This window comes from Odocoileus virginianus, chromosome 9, assembly GCF_023699985.2.
Source record: "Odocoileus virginianus isolate 20LAN1187 ecotype Illinois chromosome 9, Ovbor_1.2, whole genome shotgun sequence".
NCBI classification, from domain to species: Eukaryota; Metazoa; Chordata; class Mammalia; order Artiodactyla; family Cervidae; genus Odocoileus; species Odocoileus virginianus.
Genome location: NC_069682.1, coordinates 56,053,373 through 56,071,160, shown reverse-complemented (window position 1 = coordinate 56,071,160; position 17,788 = coordinate 56,053,373). Strand labels below are relative to the sequence as shown.

Below are 17,788 nucleotides of genomic sequence, written 5' to 3'. Positions count from 1 at the left end.
ACCCAAAAGATGATTTAAATCAAAGGGATGCAGGCCTAAAGTAGCCCTGGAGGAATCAGTGCACTGTTGGGCAAGGGTGATGAAGGGTCTGCTCTATGCCTTTGACCTGGAAGGGGCAATGCAAGAAGCCACAGGGTCCTGAAACCTATAAAAGTTGGCTGGAAAAATATTTTCAAAACTTCCCAGGGACTTCCCTGTTGGTTCAGCGGTTAAGACTCCGTGCTTCCAAAGCAGGAGCCCGGGTTTGATACCTGGTCAGGGAACTAGACCCTGCATGCCGCAGCTGAGATCCCACATGCCACAATTAAGACCTGGCACAGCCAAATAAAAAACAATGAAAACTTTCTAAAATTCAAAGCAATGAAGTTCAATTATGTGTCTACGAAGCAGCATTATGTCAACTGGTGATCAACAACAGATTGGAATCACCTAATAGTTACACCTAATAGTTACATCAGTGTTATATTTAATATGATTGCATTTTATCTCCATTTTTTAATTACTGTGTTTATTTCCCCATAGGATCATAGCAGCATACAAAATAAAAAGGTACAGAAGGGGATGGAATGAAAGGAAATCTCTCCTACTTTTGATGGCTAGCCACTCCTCCTCCTCCCTGGACGCCAGTTTTCTGGGCTCAGAGGTATTTTCTGCACACAAGTGAATGCACATATACACACTTTACAAGGGTAGCTGCTCTGCCTGCTTTCTTCCCCTTGGCAGTGTATCTTAGAGATGCTTCTGATGACTTCGTATTAGAGCTGCCCGGTCTTTTGTACAGCAGTGGAGAGGTCTGTGAGCCAGCTCTGCCAGCAAACCTACCACTTCTCCCAACACCCTAAGCACTCTTGGCCTCTCTCTGGCCCCTGGGAGAGTCACTGAAGCTCCAGCTCATCTCACTACTTCCACTCAGTTAATGAGTCTGAGATCTGCTTGCCCATCCATGGCTGCCCAACAAGACTGAAGGCTGAATCACACCACCCAGAATTGTGCAAGAGTTAGGGCCCAACCCCAGGGCAAATGAAACAAAAGAAAGCCAGAAGGCAGAGTAGAAGGGAGATGAATTATCAGGTGCTTTAGGCATCTTTGGTTCAGATGGTAAACAATCTGCTTGCAGTGTGGGAGATAAGGGTTCCACCCCTGGGTCAGGAAGATCCCCTGGAGAAAGGAATGGCAACCTGCTCCAGTAGTATTGCCTGGAGAATCCCATGGACAGAGGAGCCTGGTGGGCTACAGTCCATGGGGTCACAAAAAGTGGGACATGACTGAGCGACTGACACTTTCACTTTGAGGGGCAGGAGGCAGAGGGCTCAGTCCTGCCAACCTGAACATCACTGCCCACCTTTCCTGTGCACAGGTGGAAGTTTCTCCAGAATGTATCCAGGAATGGGACTGCTGGGTTGTAGAGTAAGTGCAGAATAATGACAAGTTATTCTCCAAAGTTGTACAGATTGACCCCCCTAAAACCAGAGTCAAGGAGTTTTCCTTATTCCATGCAAGTGATCACATTTGGATTTGTCCAGCCTTTTAGGTTTTGCTGATCTAGTGGACATGAAATGAGCTTTTAACTTGGATTTCCTGAATTACTAAGAGGTTGAGCATCTTTTCATATGCTCACTGGCTATTCATGTATTCTATTTTCTGCGTTTGTTCTTTTTTTTCTTTTTGATTGTCTTTGTCTTGTTGATTTGTAGGAACTCTTTATATACTTTGAATACTAATCTTTGTCAGATTGTTACAAACATTTCCCAGTTTGTGGCTTATCTTTTCAGTTTTCTATGATGAACTTTGAACAGTCTTAATTCTAATGTAGATTAGTTTATTAATATTTGCTTTTATGGTTTAGATTTTTTGTCTTCTTGTTTGAAAAATTTTCTCCAACACAAATCCATCCTAATCTTTCTACAGTACATTTGTACATATATTAAAAATGAGACATATTGTATGTCCTATTTTATAGCTACTTTTCTACTTATGGGGCCTTCCCTGGTGTCTCAGACAGTAAAGAGTCTGCTTGCAATGCAGGAGATATGGGTTCTGTCCCTGGGTCAGGAAGATCTCCTGGAGAAGGAAATGGCAACCCACTCCAGTATTCTTGCCTGGATAATCCCATGGACGGAAGAGTTTGGAGGGCTATGGTCCATGGAGTTGCAAAGAGTCAGACATGACTGAACGATTAACACTTTCTACTTAAGAATATAACATGAACATTTTTCTATGTCTAAAATTCTACAGCATCATTGGTAAATGGTTGCATAGTTTTTTATTGCATGAAACATACTATTTACTGAATCCCTTATGCATGTTTTTATCTCCTATGTTGTTTTCAGTTCTTCATTATTATCAACAGATTTGTCAACAACATCCTGCAGCTATTTGGTCTACATTCATGGTGATTTCTCATAGATAAAGTCCTAGGAGAGAAATTGCCCCTCCAATTAAAGATTTCTGATCCATTGTAGCAAATTTGCCAGAGGTCTTACTTGATTCCCTTCCTAGAACAACATGACATTGTATTAAATTGCCCTTCCCAAGAGTCTAGAATCAGCAAAGTGGATGGATGGCACCAGGTAGGGGGTCCTGGAGACTGTGTTTTGAGCTGAAAGTAGTTAGGAGGTGGGTTTGGTTGCAGGAATGGAGATGGTCCCTCTACGGGAAGACTTTACCCCTCTCCTTCCCACTCCCCTCACAGGTAACACGCCTTTATTAGGTGGTGTTGGACAAAAAGAGCCAAGAAATACCTGTTGAGACTGGCCTGGGTGTTACTTCTCTGCTAACTAATTGTATTTCTTTCTTTCTTTCTTTTTTTACCACGTTGCATGCCTTGTGGGATCTTAACTCCCTGAACAGGGATCAAACCTGTACCCTCTGCAGTGGAAGCTTGGCCTCCTAATCACTGGACTGCCAAAGAAGTCTCTAACTAATTTTATTTTGAACGGTGTGAGTGGCTGCCCCAACTAGTCTATCTGTGTGTTGAGAACTGGTAATAGTGTCACTTACAGCTGCTGCCAACTGCAACTGGGTAAGCAAGTTTCTCTTGAAATATTTTTCCAGTGAACCGAAAAATAAAAAAAGTCCCCCAGAGAATGCTCAGCTTGAGAACTTGAAAACCTTAGAATAGGACCCTCATCTTGCGAGGAGTATCAAACTTTTAATAGATAAGTATTTATGTTAGCAAATATCAACATATATTTAAAATTATTAATTGATACTAAATTTTGTTTATGGTGGTGGTGTAAAGTTTTCCACTAGTGCGAACTGACTTTATTTATTAATTTTTTAATGAGACAATTTAAAGAAAAATATTGAGTAAATTATATGAAATACAAACAGAAAGAAAGTAAGAGTTGGTGGGGGGAGGTGGTATAGTTGTGTCGAAACTTTGAGAAACTCTGCCCTGATGGAAACCCCCTCCTTTGAAGAAGTCTAAGACATGGCTGGGTTGAGTCAGGGAACAGCAAAGCCTTAGGACTCTAGGGAGGCCTCTGGGCAGTTCCAGAAGATGGAGACATCCTATTCAGAGGAGGGGCAAGTCATTCTTTATGTTACTGAAAACATATGTAGGGACTAACAAGTATCTTTCCCTGTTCATTTTCACTTAATACTTGTAGCAGCTTTGTGCAGTTTCAGGCTATGGGAAAGGTTACCCCATTCCTTTACGGAGAGGAATGAGGCCTGGAGGGAAGAAGCAATTTGCTTGTGCTGCTCATGGGGTGAGCAGGCTTCCCTGGTGGCTCAGATGGTAAGAATCTGCCTGCAATGTGAGAGACCCAGGTTCGATACCTGGGTTGGGAAGTTAGGGAAGATCCCCTGGAGAAGGGAATGGCAACCAACTCCAGTATTCTTGCCTGGAGAATCCCATGAACAGAGGAGCCTGGAAGACTACAGTCCAAGGTGTCGCAAAGAGTCGTCCATGACTGAGTCACTAACACACACACATGCACACGAACACACACACACACACATGCTCATGGGGTGAATACATGGGAGAGGAGGACTTGGCTCTAGTGGTGGCTTTGGAATTTGTGAAGTATATCAGGACTTGGACCTCTGGGGCCAGTACACCCACAACCCTTTGATGACAGCAGTAACAGTGATAACCATTAACATTTATTGAGTGCCTGCTGTGTGCTGGCTCTCTGCTAAGCAGCCTTGGCTGTCTCCATGAACACTTTATACTCACCCTCTGGTGTCGGATCCATCACTTCCCAGAACGTGTCGAGGGAGAAGTTATCAATTCATGGTGCCTGCTCTTGTAGAAACTTGAATTCCAGTAAGGCAAAAGTAAGGCAGAAAACAACCACAGAAAGACATACGTGAATGAGGTAATTTCACATAATGATAACTGCTATGAAGAAAACCAACAGGGCAAAAAGATATGGTATCTGGAGGTAAGGAAAGGACTGTGCCACATGAGGTCATCAGGAGAGGCTTCTCTGAGGAGGTGACATTGAAGCTGGCACCATGAATGAACTGGATTTGTTCCCAACCCTACTCATGACCTCAGACCTGTGCCACTTCAGCCTCAGGTGGCTCACGGGTGCTTCTGCCAGAGTCACCTGGCTCCCTTGTTAAGTGTCCTAGAGTTGTGGCTTATGGGCAGCAGTGTCTGGGACCTAGGGATGGAAGGATGATAAGACACTCAAGCCGGAAGAGCTCGTGCCCACGGGGCTGCCCTGTCCAGTTCTAGGGCCTCTGTGTTCGAGGAGTTGTATGATACCCAGAGGTCTCTCCAGGTGATCCCTCTGACCAGAAAGGTGACCAAGTCCCAAAGAGGAGATGGGCTATGCTTACAGTTGTACAAGTGCTGGGCTCAAGGGTACCCAGCTAAGAGGGTAAGCTAAGAGGCCACCTAGCACCAGGAAGAGGGAGTGGCTGTCTAGTTCACACAGTGGGATGCTGTGGGCTAGTGGTGACCCTGAGCTTGGTGGGTTAAGAGGGTAGAGATTGGCCCACGTTGCTTGCCCTTCTCTCTGCTTTGAGGCTTTGCCCCTGCCAGCCCAGGAGGCTAGAATAGGAGGCCCAGGAGGTAGAACATCATCACTATTTGAGGATTGCAGTCCTCCTTCATTATGGTGAGGGAGGCTTCGCAAGCTCATCACAGGCTTTCTGGGGCAGGGAAGGGGAAGGCTGGGACTCCCTGGGGTCTTCGTGGAGCTGACAGGCTGAGGAGTGGGCAGGGCCTGGGGCGGCAGTGGCCCAGAAGGGGCTTATCTCCTCTGGGCCAGTGTCAGCTCAGGTCCCCAGCCTGTGGTACAGGCTGGAGCTGCCAGCCTGAGACTAGGGACCACAGCGAATTTGCATTTATATTGGAGACTTCTGTTTCCAGGGCCTGGGGGGAGGAGGGTAGCCACGCTGGTCAACTGAGCAAGAGGCAGAGAGGAGGGGCCCCCAGCCTTGTCCTGCCAGGGGCACGGAAGTGGCTGGTGGGCTGGGCCTGCCTGGCTGAGGAACAGTGGCACAGAAGGTTCTCTGGGCACAAGGCCGGCCCTGACAGCCTGCCGGTCCACCCTCCCAGGCGCTTGCCAATGTCAGCTGGGAGTTGGCTCTGCCCCATGGGCCTGGGAGAAAGGTCATAGGCCTGTGCCAGCAAGGGACTGGTGGAGACAGAGGTACTCCTGGGCACAACTGCGTTGTCCTGTCCTACCCTCTTCTCAACCTGTGAAGTGGTTTCAGACAAGAAAACCAGGGCTCAGAGGCACTGAGCAATTAGTCCAAGGCAATCCAGCTCATAATCTAGTGCCCCTGAAGCTGCCTCCTAGTAACACTCAGGGTACTCATGTGCTCTGGGAGATGCCCTCTGACTCTGGGGTAGAGAGGACTTGGCAATTACAACAGTATCTGATTTGGGGAGAGTGGAAGGAGCTCGTCACAGACTCGTGACACCTTTAGGATTGGCTTTGTGATGGTTCGGCACACATGCTTCATTTTATGAAGAAGTCCATGGTTATGACCAGGTTCAGACCAGATTGACCCTTGCCTTTGAGGAATGTAGCTTCTCCCTATGAGATTTCATAAGGGGGAAGGAATGACAGAAAGGCAAGAAGGAGGGAGAGAGGAAGAGAGGGAAGCATGGAAATAAGGCATGGAAGAAAGGATAGAAGGAAGCATGGAAGGAGGGCTGGTTGGAAATAAGGAGGGAAGGAAGGGAAAGAGAGCAGTTGAGAAGACGAGCCAAGGCCTGCAGCACCCCCACCGGCAGTGGGAGAGAGCCACCCACCCCCGGCAGTATGCTGCCTCCCTTATGCACCTGGAACTGTGGTGAGTCCCCTCCTGGCTGGGGGATGGAGTGGTGCTCCCTCCCCATCCTCCTGCTCCTCCCACTACACCGAGTCCTCCCGGCTTCCAGTGGCAGGCTGAGTCCTGCTCCAGGCGGGGGACCAGTGACCGCCTGGTGGGTGCTCCAGGGAACAGAGGTCAGAGCCCCCTTGTGATCTTGGGGCTCAGTTCTGGTGACCCAGGCTTTTTCTTCATCCCTTAGTGCTTTGCTGCCTCTGGACGCGGGTTCTGTCTTGCTCTTTGGGCTCTCTTCACTGCCCCCCTCCCCCATCCCTCCAGACGGAGGTCTTGGCCCCCTTCCCCCAGCCTGTGACTGTGGGCTTGCAGCTGACAAACCTCCTGGTCCTGGCTCTCCATCCAGTAGCACGAGCCCTCCCTGTCTGTCACCAAACAGTCAGGATGGCCTGTTCCACCTGGCAGGCTGGCTAGTGCCCAGCTTCGTCTTGGGAAACGAGGACCAGCTCTGACAACCTGCTGCCCAGCTCTGACAACCTGCTGCTTAGGTTCAAATCCTGACTGTGTCTCTTCCTAGCTGTGTGGTCTTGGGCAAGACCCTTTGCTTGTCTGGTATGAAGGTATCAATTGTTCAGTTGTGTCCGTCTCTTTGGGATGCCATGGATTGTAGCCCGCCAGGCTCCTCTGTCCATGGCATTCTCCAAGCAAGAATACTGGAGTGGGTTGCCATTCCCTTCTCCAGGGGATCTTCCTGACTCAGGGATTGAACCTTCCTCTCTCATGCTCCTGCATTGGCAGGCAGATTCTTTGCCACTAGCACCACCTGGGAAGTCCTCACTTCTCTGAGCCCAGGCTATTTATCAGTAAATGGGTGAAAAGCTAAGACCTGCCTCTTAGATCGCTATGTGGATTATATAAGATCATGCCTGGAAAGTGCTGGCTCTGTGCCTGCCATCTAGTAAGCACTCAATACCTATTAGCTCTTATTATCCAAACTCTGTCTTTCAGCCTAGTGGGGATGTTAGGTTCCAGGGACCTGTTTCTGTGGCTCCTCCATTAACTTTTTTATGCCTAGTGTCTCACGGCTATTGCAGCATATAGAGGATTGAACCCTGCCACTATTTTACTACTGCCGCTTCTTCCAGCTAACATTTAATGTGTCCTTATGATGAGCTACACATTGTTCAAGCATTTAAAAAAATAATGGCTCCAAATTCCTTGACTCTCTTCCTGTCAAGGGGTGGGGTCTATGACCCCTCCTGTGATAGTTTCTAGAAATAAAATATGGCAGAAGTGACACTGTGTGACTTCTGAGGATAGGTTAGATGTGGCCATAATCACCTGTGCTTGGGTCTCAGGGGACACTCGCTCTTGGAACCCAGCTGCCATGCTGTGAGGAAGCTCACGACCCAAGGAGAGGCCACATACAGCTGTTTCAGCTAATAGCCTCAGCCGAGCTAGGCTTGGCTGCCAGACATGTAAGGGCAGACTCCTTTTGATGATTCTGGTGCCTGGTCTTCAGTTCTTTCCAGCTGAGGCCCCAGATACTGTAGAATGGGAGGAAGCCATCTCTCATGTGCTCTGTCTGGATTCTTGACCCATAAGAATCTGTGAGCTTAAGAAGCTGGTTAACAACACTGTATTTGGGTGGGTTGTTACTCAACAGTCAATAATTGGAACCCTTGCACTGACTCAGGAAGTAGTTGTTATAATCATCTCCATTTCACAGAGGAGGAAATTAAACCCAAGATGCTTCAATGAGTTCCTCAAAGTCACAGAGCACCTAAGAGAGGGGATTTGTCCTCATGGGTCTCATTCAAAGCCGTGCACCATCCTCAAGGACACGGTGGGCCAGAGAGGGGATTAGGTGTCAATTTGAAGGCCTTGGGGGGCCGCAGGAGGGCGCTGCAGTGGAATCTGTGAGTTTGGGGAAGGGCTCTAAGAAGGGTGCCCTGTGGAGAGGCGGAGAGGCTGAGAAGGGGCTTGAAGTGGCCACTGGGATGGACAGTGCCATCCTGCCATTGTCTGCTATCTGCTCTCTGCCCTGCCTCTCAGAGCCGTGAAGCTCTGAGAAGGACTCTGAGAAGTCCTTCTCGGTGAAGGACTCAGGAGTCCTGATCTTAGTTCCTCATGAGCTCTGCACCTCTCAGAGCTTGGCCCAGCCAGGGATGCCCACCAGTTGGGCTGACCTGGGCTGTGCCTTTGGACAGGCAGAGCCTGGCTGCAAAGGCCAGGGGCTTCAGGGCCAATATGAACAGAAAAAAGACCCAGGTGAGTTCTCGGCCCTGTGCACCTCAAGATGGGCCACAGTGCTCCAAGATCACCTGTGCCAACTGCATCTGTTTTGGAGTTGGCTGTGAGTGGAAGAGAACTCCAAAGAAGAGTGCCTTAAAGGAGATAAACACTGATTTCTCTTTCTCATAAACAGTCCAGAGGCCGGCAGTCCTAAGATAGCAAGATGGCTCTTTGGTCCACAGGGACCCAGATTCCTTCTATCTTACTGTTCCACACTCCTCAACACCTCAAGGCCCAAAATAGCTGCTCATTCTCCAGTCATCATATTTACATTCTGGCTAGAGGGAAGGGGGAAGAGGCAAAGAATGCTCTGCCTCTCTTTAAGGACCTCTCTCAGAAATTGCACATGGTATTCTACTTTCCTCCTCTTGGCCAGGATGGAGACACATGATCATACCTAACTGTAAGAGGCTAGGAAGTGTGGTCTCCATTCTAGTGTCCATGTGTTCAGCAATGTCTGTGGGGTCCTAATACTAAGGGAAAGGGAGACCAACGGCTTAGAAACCACCAGTAATCCCAGCCATACCTGAAAACTAGCAGCCAGAGTGCGTGTTTTAAAACTCATATCATTTTATTTCCCTGCTTTAAAGCATCCTGTAGCTCCCCCTGCTCCCACTGTAAAGGCTAACTCCTTATCCAGTTCTCAGGACTGCCTGATCTTATCCTGTCCTTATACCTCTGCTGCCTCATCCTCCCCAGCCCACCCCCAACGCTGAATTCAAACCATACCCACACCCACTCTCACTCTGAGTCTCCTCTGTGCTCTGATGATTTGGGAAATCCATAGTCAAGATCAGCCACAGAGACAGTTAAAGACCATAAGGGCTGTGGTTGTAAAGTCCCTACCATGTGCCAGGTACATACATAACATTTTGCCATCTCATTCCAACCTCAATGCCCTGTGAAGTTGGTACTCTTGGGACTTCCTTCTATAGATAAGAAATGCACGTGCTGGGTAGAGGCGTGTCATGATCTCCTTGCTGCACTGCCTTGCTGATGAGAAATGACAACTGTGGGCACGGCGCACAATGCTCCCTTCTGTCATCTTGTGGCAGTCCTCACAGCTACGGTGTCCCTTTTGCAAATGAGGAAGCGGAGGCTCAGAGAGGAACAGTGACTCCCCCAAGGCCACGCAGCCAGGTAATAGCCATGTCCTAATTGGAACCCAGGTTTCTCTGCCCCTTGCCTCCTGGAGCTCATCCTGGCCGACTTCAGGGCCTATTCCCTGGAGCTCCACCAGCTGCCCCGTTTGCCTCCCCAGGGAGGAGTGAGGACAGACTGCACTCTCCCTTCTGTGGTCCTGGTGAAGGTGGCAGGGATTCCAGTGTCCAGGCTTCAGATGAGGAGATGGAGATGGAGGTCCCCAGAAGGAAGGAACTTGCCCAGGATCCTACCCACCATCAAGGGCATTACTGTGCAGGGATCTTTCACACTCAGCTCATTCATGCACAAATATTTATTGAACACCTGCTGTGTGCCAGGCACAGTGCTAGCCTCTGAGAATCACAGAGATAACAAAAACAGGCATAAATGCCTGTATCTGCCCCTGCCGCCCCGTCCCACCATGGAGCTAAAATTCTAGGGCAGAGTTGGGGAGGGGGAGTGGTGGAAACTAACCAAATAAATCTTCAGCAGTTACTGTCTTCCCTCTTTATTTCTTTCCTTCGACAAGTATTTATTGAGAACTATATTTCTATAAGACAGACATGGTCCTGACTCTCCTGGAGTGAGGGTCTAGTGGTGGAGACAGGCACTAAATGAGGAGACACATAAATAAACAAGATAAATTCAGATTGTAATAATGGCAGAGAAGACATCAAGGTTAAGTGCTGGGGAGTGAGGGGGAGGGGAGGCAGAGCTTCGGAGGGTGTGGTCAGGGAAGGTTTGAGGGCTGGAGCTGAGATCTGAAGGGCATGAAGCAGCCAAGCAGGGTGTTTCAGTTGGAGGAAACAGCAAGTGCAAAGGGGCCAGGTAGGACTGAGCTTGGAGGTGTGGGGAAGAGCAGAGAGAAGGCCAGGTGGCTGGAGCAGGGTGACAGGTGGCAGGTCAGACAGGGACGCAAGAAGGGCCAGGGTGCCATGGAGGGATACTGAATCGAGAGAGGGATGACTAGACCCACAGGGGGCACTGCTCGGGCAGGCCAGTCATCCCTACATCTGGGGGTTTCCCAGCCAGACCCCTGAGGGGGAGCGCTGAGCACCTGCTGGCCTGGCACTGTCTGCCTCTGCAGAGATAAAGCCCCACAGCCCCCTGCAGTGGAGCCCCCCTGGGCAGTTGCTCCACCTGCACAGCCGGCGAGGGCATTGTGTGCTGGCTCTGACAGGCACACCTGGTGCTCTCACTAGCTTGCTGTCTGTCCTGATTTAGGGGCTCATCCTGGCTGGTTTCAGGGCCTGTTCCCCAACGTCCACCAGCTGGGATGAGGCTGGTTGAGGAGGAGGAAGCAGGCTCTGGTAGTAACCCGCGTAGCAAGCATGTCTCAACCTGGCAAGCCCATTGGACCCAGAGAGAAGTAGTCCTGAGTACCTATGAAACTCCAGACTTCTCTTTTCTGTTCACCTTTCCCCAGATTGCAAAGAGCCTGGGGCTCATGCAGGAAGCAAGGTTCAAGTGCCAGTTTAGCTGTGATGTTTAGAAATTTTCAATCTCCCTCTCTGGGCCTCAGTATCCTCATCTGTACAATGGAAGGGTTGACTTGATTAAATTCAATGTAGACTCTAGAGATAGACTGTCTGAATCTTCATTTTACCATGTAGTGGCTATTTGAACCTAGGTAAATTATTTTTAGTGCCTCAGTTTACTCATCTATAAAATGGGAGTATAATAATAGCATCTGTTTCAAGGGTTGTCTGAAGACTGAGTTATGTGTGCTTAGAAGACTGTGCCTGGTGCTTAGAACACTGCTTGTCCCATGGTAAGTGCTATATTTAACTCCGATTGGTATTATTATTCAAATCTTTAGAGAACATTGAACTGGAAAGACTTAGAAAGACTCTAAGATAACCGAGTCTGTTTGTTTGCAAACTTTTTGGTCTTTGTTTTTAACAAGAGGCTCTGCATTGCTCAAGAGAAATTTTACTCAGAGGCCCAGCTGTTCAAGGGGATAGAGGGAGGGGGTGCCTGCCCCACCTGCTTCCCCGTCTCTGTGTCTGCAGCCCTCAAGGGGGATGCTGGAGCATAATTTGAGAACTCCTGCTCAGTCCATCTTCTTCAGCTCACAGTCAGGGAAACTGAGACTCAAGAGAAGGACAGGGACCAGCCCAGGTCCCACAGGGATTGAGTGGCTCAGCCTAGCCTAGAACCCAGATCCCCTGGTTTTCTCAAAGCAAGACAAGGGGCAGGAGCTGGGAGAAAAGCAAGGACCAGAAGCCACTTAGGGGACTGGGTGCATTGTGGCGTCAAGTTATTAGCATGTAAATCACATGCAAATAGATGCAAAACAGCATGTTTTATGCTAATTTGCAGAGTCGAGAGCTACGACATTTTTGGTAATAGGGCAGCAGCCCTGGTCCCTGGGCATTGCCGAACACGCGTCCCTTTTTTCTTTCCTTCTTTCATTATTATGATCAGGCCCATAAATCTTGGCTTGGCTGTAATCCCGCCCCTTCTCGCCTGCAAGCCTGGCTCTTGTCACCCTCAAGGGCTTCCTCTTCAGTCTCCTGGTCCTGCCTGGGCTCAGAGACGGGCCTGGGCAACGGATCAGAGAACCAGGATTCAAGAGCCACTAGTCAGCTCCAGGGCGTGGAAGCTGCTTCTTCAGGAGGGGGGTCTGGGTGGAAATCTGATGGGGCTTGGGTCATGGCTGCTACTCCTCTGTGCCAGTTGTCCTGGGCATCTGGAGCATGTCCACCATGCCTTCCCAAAGCCAGCCCTAAGCCCAAGTTCGGCACCTCTGCTGAGCTCCCATGGCCACTGTGGTATTCCTGCTATTGTCTGGGGTTGGCCAGCCTTGCAGGGTGACCCACTCCAGGAGCGCAGGGCCTGCTCCTTTTCTTGTACACCCAGTACCTTGGACACAGGTTTTGGATGTATCTGGTGTTGGGGAACTGAAGCAGTACACAGAGATCTAGATGTGCACCTGGGTGAGCTTGCAGTTTCTGAAACCATGCTGCTTGAATTCAAATCCTAACACCTCTGCTTTCTGAGCTAGCACTCATACTAACAGGAACGATGCACCTACCATGATCCAGGTGCTTTGCTTGGCGCTTACTGTTTAGGCTCTCACTGATAATAATATAGTAAGTCCCCCACAGACAAACTTTAGGTTAGGAACTTTCAGAGATGTGAATGTGCCACTGTATGCCAGTTGCTGTACTATACCACTGTACTTTTCAAGATACTGTACTGTAAGATTTAAAATGTTTTATTTTTTGTTTTTTTAATGTATTATTTGTGTGAAAAGTATTATAAACCTAGTACAGTACAGTATTATATAGCTAGGTGTGTTAGTTGGGTATCTAGGGTGACTTTGTTGTACTTACGAACAAACTGGACTTAACCAAACACACTCTTGGAAAGGAACTTGTTTGTACGTGGGGGACTTACTATATCTTATAGGGTGGGTATTTTATTATGGCTCCCATTGTATGAGAAGAGGTCAAATGACTTCCCCAAGGTCACAATGCCAGGGGAGCTGACTAAAGGGGCATTTATATTTATTGAGGATGAGTGCCTCACAAGGCAGTGGTTCTAAACCACTCAGCAAAGCTGCTGTCACAGGAAATCAGAGCTTCTACCTTACCATCTGCCAGCCTTTTGACAGTGTTAAACTTTACCTGTGCCCATAGAAAATATGGATGGTTAAGAAATCTCCTCAACTTTTTGTTTTTTGCAGTCCCTCTACCGATTTTGTTCTGATAAATGGCTTACTGCAAGCCACCACCTTCTCCATAATACTTAGGTAAGACTCTATCCATCTTTCTCATGACTCCCCTAAGATTGGAGATGACTCCCCTTGTTTGTCTGTGACCTTTTCCCTTTTGCCTGAGCCTGCTAAGGCCAAACAAAGACCTTCCCATTCTTTGTCTCCTGGTTGATTAGCTGAGGTTAGAACTGTTTGTGCCATCTGAAACTAGACAGAGATAAACATTTCCTGTTCAGCTGGTTGAGACGACTTCCCCTGATTGTAAAACATCCCCCAACCTGTAACCTGTCTACTCCACCCTATAAAAGTCAGGCAAACCGGCCCAGCCCAGACACCGTGGTCTTGGGCTCGCGGGTGCTTCCCCATTGCAAGAGCTTGAAAAAAAATCACCTCTCCCATTGTCTGATGTATTTTGTCTTTGACACTCTTCCACTGTGCCGTTTTTCAGCTAAGGCTCCCGAGCCTTTTTAGAGCCCCGCGTGTGACCTTGGATCACTTCCTAAGCATCTCCAGGCTCCGGGCTCCTCTGCTGCAAAACGTGATGATCACCGGCCTACCTCCCCAGGTTGAGACAGGAGATCACGCCCGGAAACGCTTGGCGCAGAGCCGGGCCGGAGTGAACGCTCCAGAAATGTCAACCTTTGTGTTTGCAGGAAAGGCGAGCGGCGCTTGGGACACTCGGCCGGCGGAAGTGGAGGAGTGGAACGCGCATCTGGAGACCTCTACCCCTGCTCCGGCGCTGGGGGGCTGTCCTGGGTCCCCTCCCCCGGCGCCCCCCGGGATCGCAGTCTGGGTCGGGGGTCGGGGTGGGGGGCATACTCCCCACTCCCGCCCTCCCCGCCGCCCGCCTTTGATTACGGCTAGCAGCGAATCGCCGAGCAAATTAACTTTTTGCACACTTCATTATGCGCCGCCCCGCGTCCCCCCGGGGCCGCGGCCCCGCCCCCGCCCCGCGCCGACAACTTGATTGGGCAATTAATCTTCGCGGCCCCCCTAGCCCCCCGCAGCCCGGCCCGGGCCTTTGTGCGCCTGCACGCGGGCCGCCGGCGCCCGCCCGGACGCCGGGTCTGCTAGCGCTGATAAGGCGCGCGCGCCGCCCGGCCCCCGCCTTTGTCCGCGCGCGGGGAGGCGCGGCCGTCGCTGCCGTCTAGCACCCCGTCAGCGCGCCCCCGCCCCCTCGGCTCGGTCCATCTGTTTGAGCTGCGCAATCCTCCAGCGGCCTGGCGGGGGAGGGGTCTCGCTCTCGGGCCGGGAGCCAGCGCCCCCTCCACCCGGTCGCTCCATGTGTAGGAGTGACGCCCCCCAGGCCCCGAGAAACACACACACGCGCGGGCGCGCACACACACACACACACACACAGCGCCCAATTAAGCAGCGCGGTAGTAATTAAGAAGTGGGGTGGGGGGGGCGCGAGGCACAGCAGCAGTCTAAGGAATGGAGGGGTTTCCCAGCTGTGTCCAAAGAAAGAAGGGGTGCTGCCACCCATTCTGTACCCAGGTGTGTGACCTCTGGTTACACGCTTGGGGCTCTGCGGTTGGGGTAGGAGGAGAGAAGGAGAGGCCCTGGGAATTTCTCTGATAAGTCATGCTTCTTTGTGCATTTTTTTCTGGTGTTTTGCCAGCAGTTGACCCAGCCTCAGAAAGGCAGCCTGTGATTAGTGAGTGTTGAGAACCCGGGCCCTAAATGGAGGCTAAATGCAGGATGATTGTAGAGACCAATAGCAAGGTGGTTTAGAAAGGGCTCCCAACTCACTGTGGGAGGCTGTTTCAGGTTACAGCTCTGTGCCCAGGGGTGGTGGAGGCCACGGGCTGTCAGCGCTGGGCATCCAGCATGTGCTTACCGGTGTTGGTTCTTGGGATTTTCTCTGGCCTTTCCTGGACGACACAGGACAGGGACTGAAAGCTGACGGGTGAATGATGATGCTGAAAACAGGCTCTTGAGTTTCCTCCTGCTCCAGGGCCAGTAGGCATGGGTGCAAAGCTTGTGGTCTGTGCAGAGCTTAGGGCTGGGGTGTGTGTGTGTGTGTGTGTCCCTGGGAAGTGTCTGCACCAGCTTGTGAAGGGTTCGAGTTTTGTTTGAGTAAAGGATTCTTAGCCTTCACTAGTGCTCATAATAAGGGTGTGACCCAGTGTGCACAGAATCCCTGAGGAGAGGGCTGGCAAAGCAGCTTCATCCGGGTAATCCACCAGCAATGCTGACTGAACACTCACTGTTTGCAGAGTGCACAAGGGCGCCCCTAGATGCTAGGACAGCATGAGCAAAGCAGAGCTGTTGTCCTCACAGGCTCACAATCTAGTCTGAGAGATGGATGAGAAGTAAGATAAACACAGAAGTCATGAGATAATAGAGCTGGAGATTAAAATAAAGCAGGACAACTGAGTTGGTGTGTGGGCCCCACTTGCTGGACACCCCCTCCCCACCACCACCCAGATGCCGATGCCCGGGTAATGAAGTCTGCACTCTGGAATGTAGGGACCTAGTCTGCCCTGATTCTCTGCAACCCATCTCTCTACTCCCTGGGACCTAGACCCCCCAGCCAGTTCTGTGGCCATCCCAGGGGCAGGGTCCCTGGGATGATGGGCAGGCTCAGTCTGCTGTGGGCTCTCCCCCTTATTCCTGTGCAGGTGGTGGTGGTGGTTCCTTCGGATAATGACAGCCTCCAGTCTTGCATGACGGAAAGGCCTCACGGGTTTATAGTCCAGAAGGGGCTCTGTGAGCAGAAGCTGAATTAAAATGGAGAAATACAGCCTCCCCTTCCTCCCCTCCTTTCCTTTCCCCCGCCCAACTTCCCTCATTCCCACAGCCCCTGAGGCCATGGGTGAATAGTTTCTTAGTCCATTTGCCTTGCTAAACTGAGTTAGTGAGCTGGGTATATACCTTCCTATGCGAAGAGTCAGACACGACTGAGCGACTGAACTGATGGGTACTAAAGTTAGGAGGCACCCAGAACCAGCAAGTGGAATAAAGAGAATACTGTTTGACTCTGAATGCACCACCCCTCCTCTCCCCAGTACAGACTAGATCTCTTGTCAACTCTAATCCTTGATTCTGATGTTCTGGCTCTAAACATTCTAAGACTTCAGAGTTGTAGACTCTGACATTCTAGAATATTAACATCCTATGCATCTTACATGACCATCCTGGATGTCTATGATTTCTGTCCTTGTGTTCTAGAATTCTGGGACCCCAATATTGATTTTTGTTGGGGTCTACTCATTGAAGTAACAAAAGAGAAAGACTCCATGCAGAGGCACATGATTTGTCATAATGATAGCAACTAACAGTCTTTCAATCATGCTTTTATTCAACAGTTCTTTTTGTTGTTGTTGTTTAAAAACTCTTTTAAGTGCCAGACACTCTTCTTGGATTATACAAATAAATTTAAATATTAAAAAATAGACAAATACACAATTTGTTAGAAGATGACATGTGCAGGAGAGAGGGGTTGGGAATGAGGGAGCACAATTCAAATTGATGGTCAAGGTAGGACGTAATAAGAAAGTAATATTTGATTTTCTATTTATTCTTTCATTTATTGAAAGTTGAAATCTCATTGTATAATTATGGATTTGTTTCTCCTTGGAGGTCTACCAGCTTTTGCTGTACATATTTTAGATCTCTGCCATTAGGAGTATAAACATTTAAAATTGTTTTATGCTCTTAACTAATCAATCCATTACTTGTTATGAAATGACCTTTTCTATCCCTGGTAAGATTCTTTGCTCTGAAATGAAATTTGTCTGATATTAACCTAACCACTCTAGTGTTCTTTTAATTAGTGTTAGTATGGTATATCTTTTTCCATCCTTGTACTTTTAACTTGTGTCTTTATATCTGAAGTGGATGTATGGTTTTGTTTTTGTTTTGGTACATGGCATGTATTTGGGTCTTTATAAAAATTCAGTCTGACAATCTCTGCTTTTTAATTGGGAGTGTTTAGACTACTTACATTTAATGTGATTATTGATATGATTCAATTTAAGCCTATTATCTCATATTTGCTTTCTCTGTCCCATTTGCTCTTTATTTTTTTTCTTTTCTGCCTCATTTCTTTCTTTTTTTTTTATTTTGACAATTTTTAAGTCTTTATTAAATTTGTTACAACATTGCTTCTGTTTTATGTTTTGATTTTTTGGCTCTGAGGCATGTGGGATCTTAGTTCCCTGACCAGGGAACAAACCCACACCCTCTGCATTAGAAGGTGAAGTTGTAACCAATGAACTGTCAGGATAGTCCCTCTTTCTGCCTCATTTCTGATTAACTGAGCACTTTTCATTATTTCATTTTCCCTCCTTTGTTGGCTTCTTATCTATAATTCCTCATTCTGTTATTTCAGTTGTTGCATTAGAATTTATGGTATATGTCTTTAACTTGTCACAGTCTACTGTCAAGTGA

General features: G+C 48.9%; 1 long non-coding RNA gene across 2 annotated transcripts in view; it reads left to right on the top strand.

The window, feature by feature from the left end:
* LOC110141830 (uncharacterized) overlaps positions 1 to 17,501 on the top strand; it is a 57,691-nt gene extending 40,190 nt beyond the window's left edge. The window contains exons 2-6 of one of the 2 annotated variants that reach the window (XR_011489589.1): positions 523 to 643; positions 2,851 to 3,022; positions 11,373 to 11,443; positions 13,364 to 13,429; positions 14,047 to 17,501. This is a non-coding gene — a long non-coding RNA (uncharacterized lncRNA). The remainder of the gene's footprint in view (positions 1 to 522; positions 644 to 2,850; positions 3,023 to 11,372; positions 11,444 to 13,363; positions 13,430 to 14,046) is intronic. The other variant, XR_002315150.2, reaches the window with a different exon arrangement.
* Positions 17,502 to 17,788: the final 287 nt, after the last annotated feature.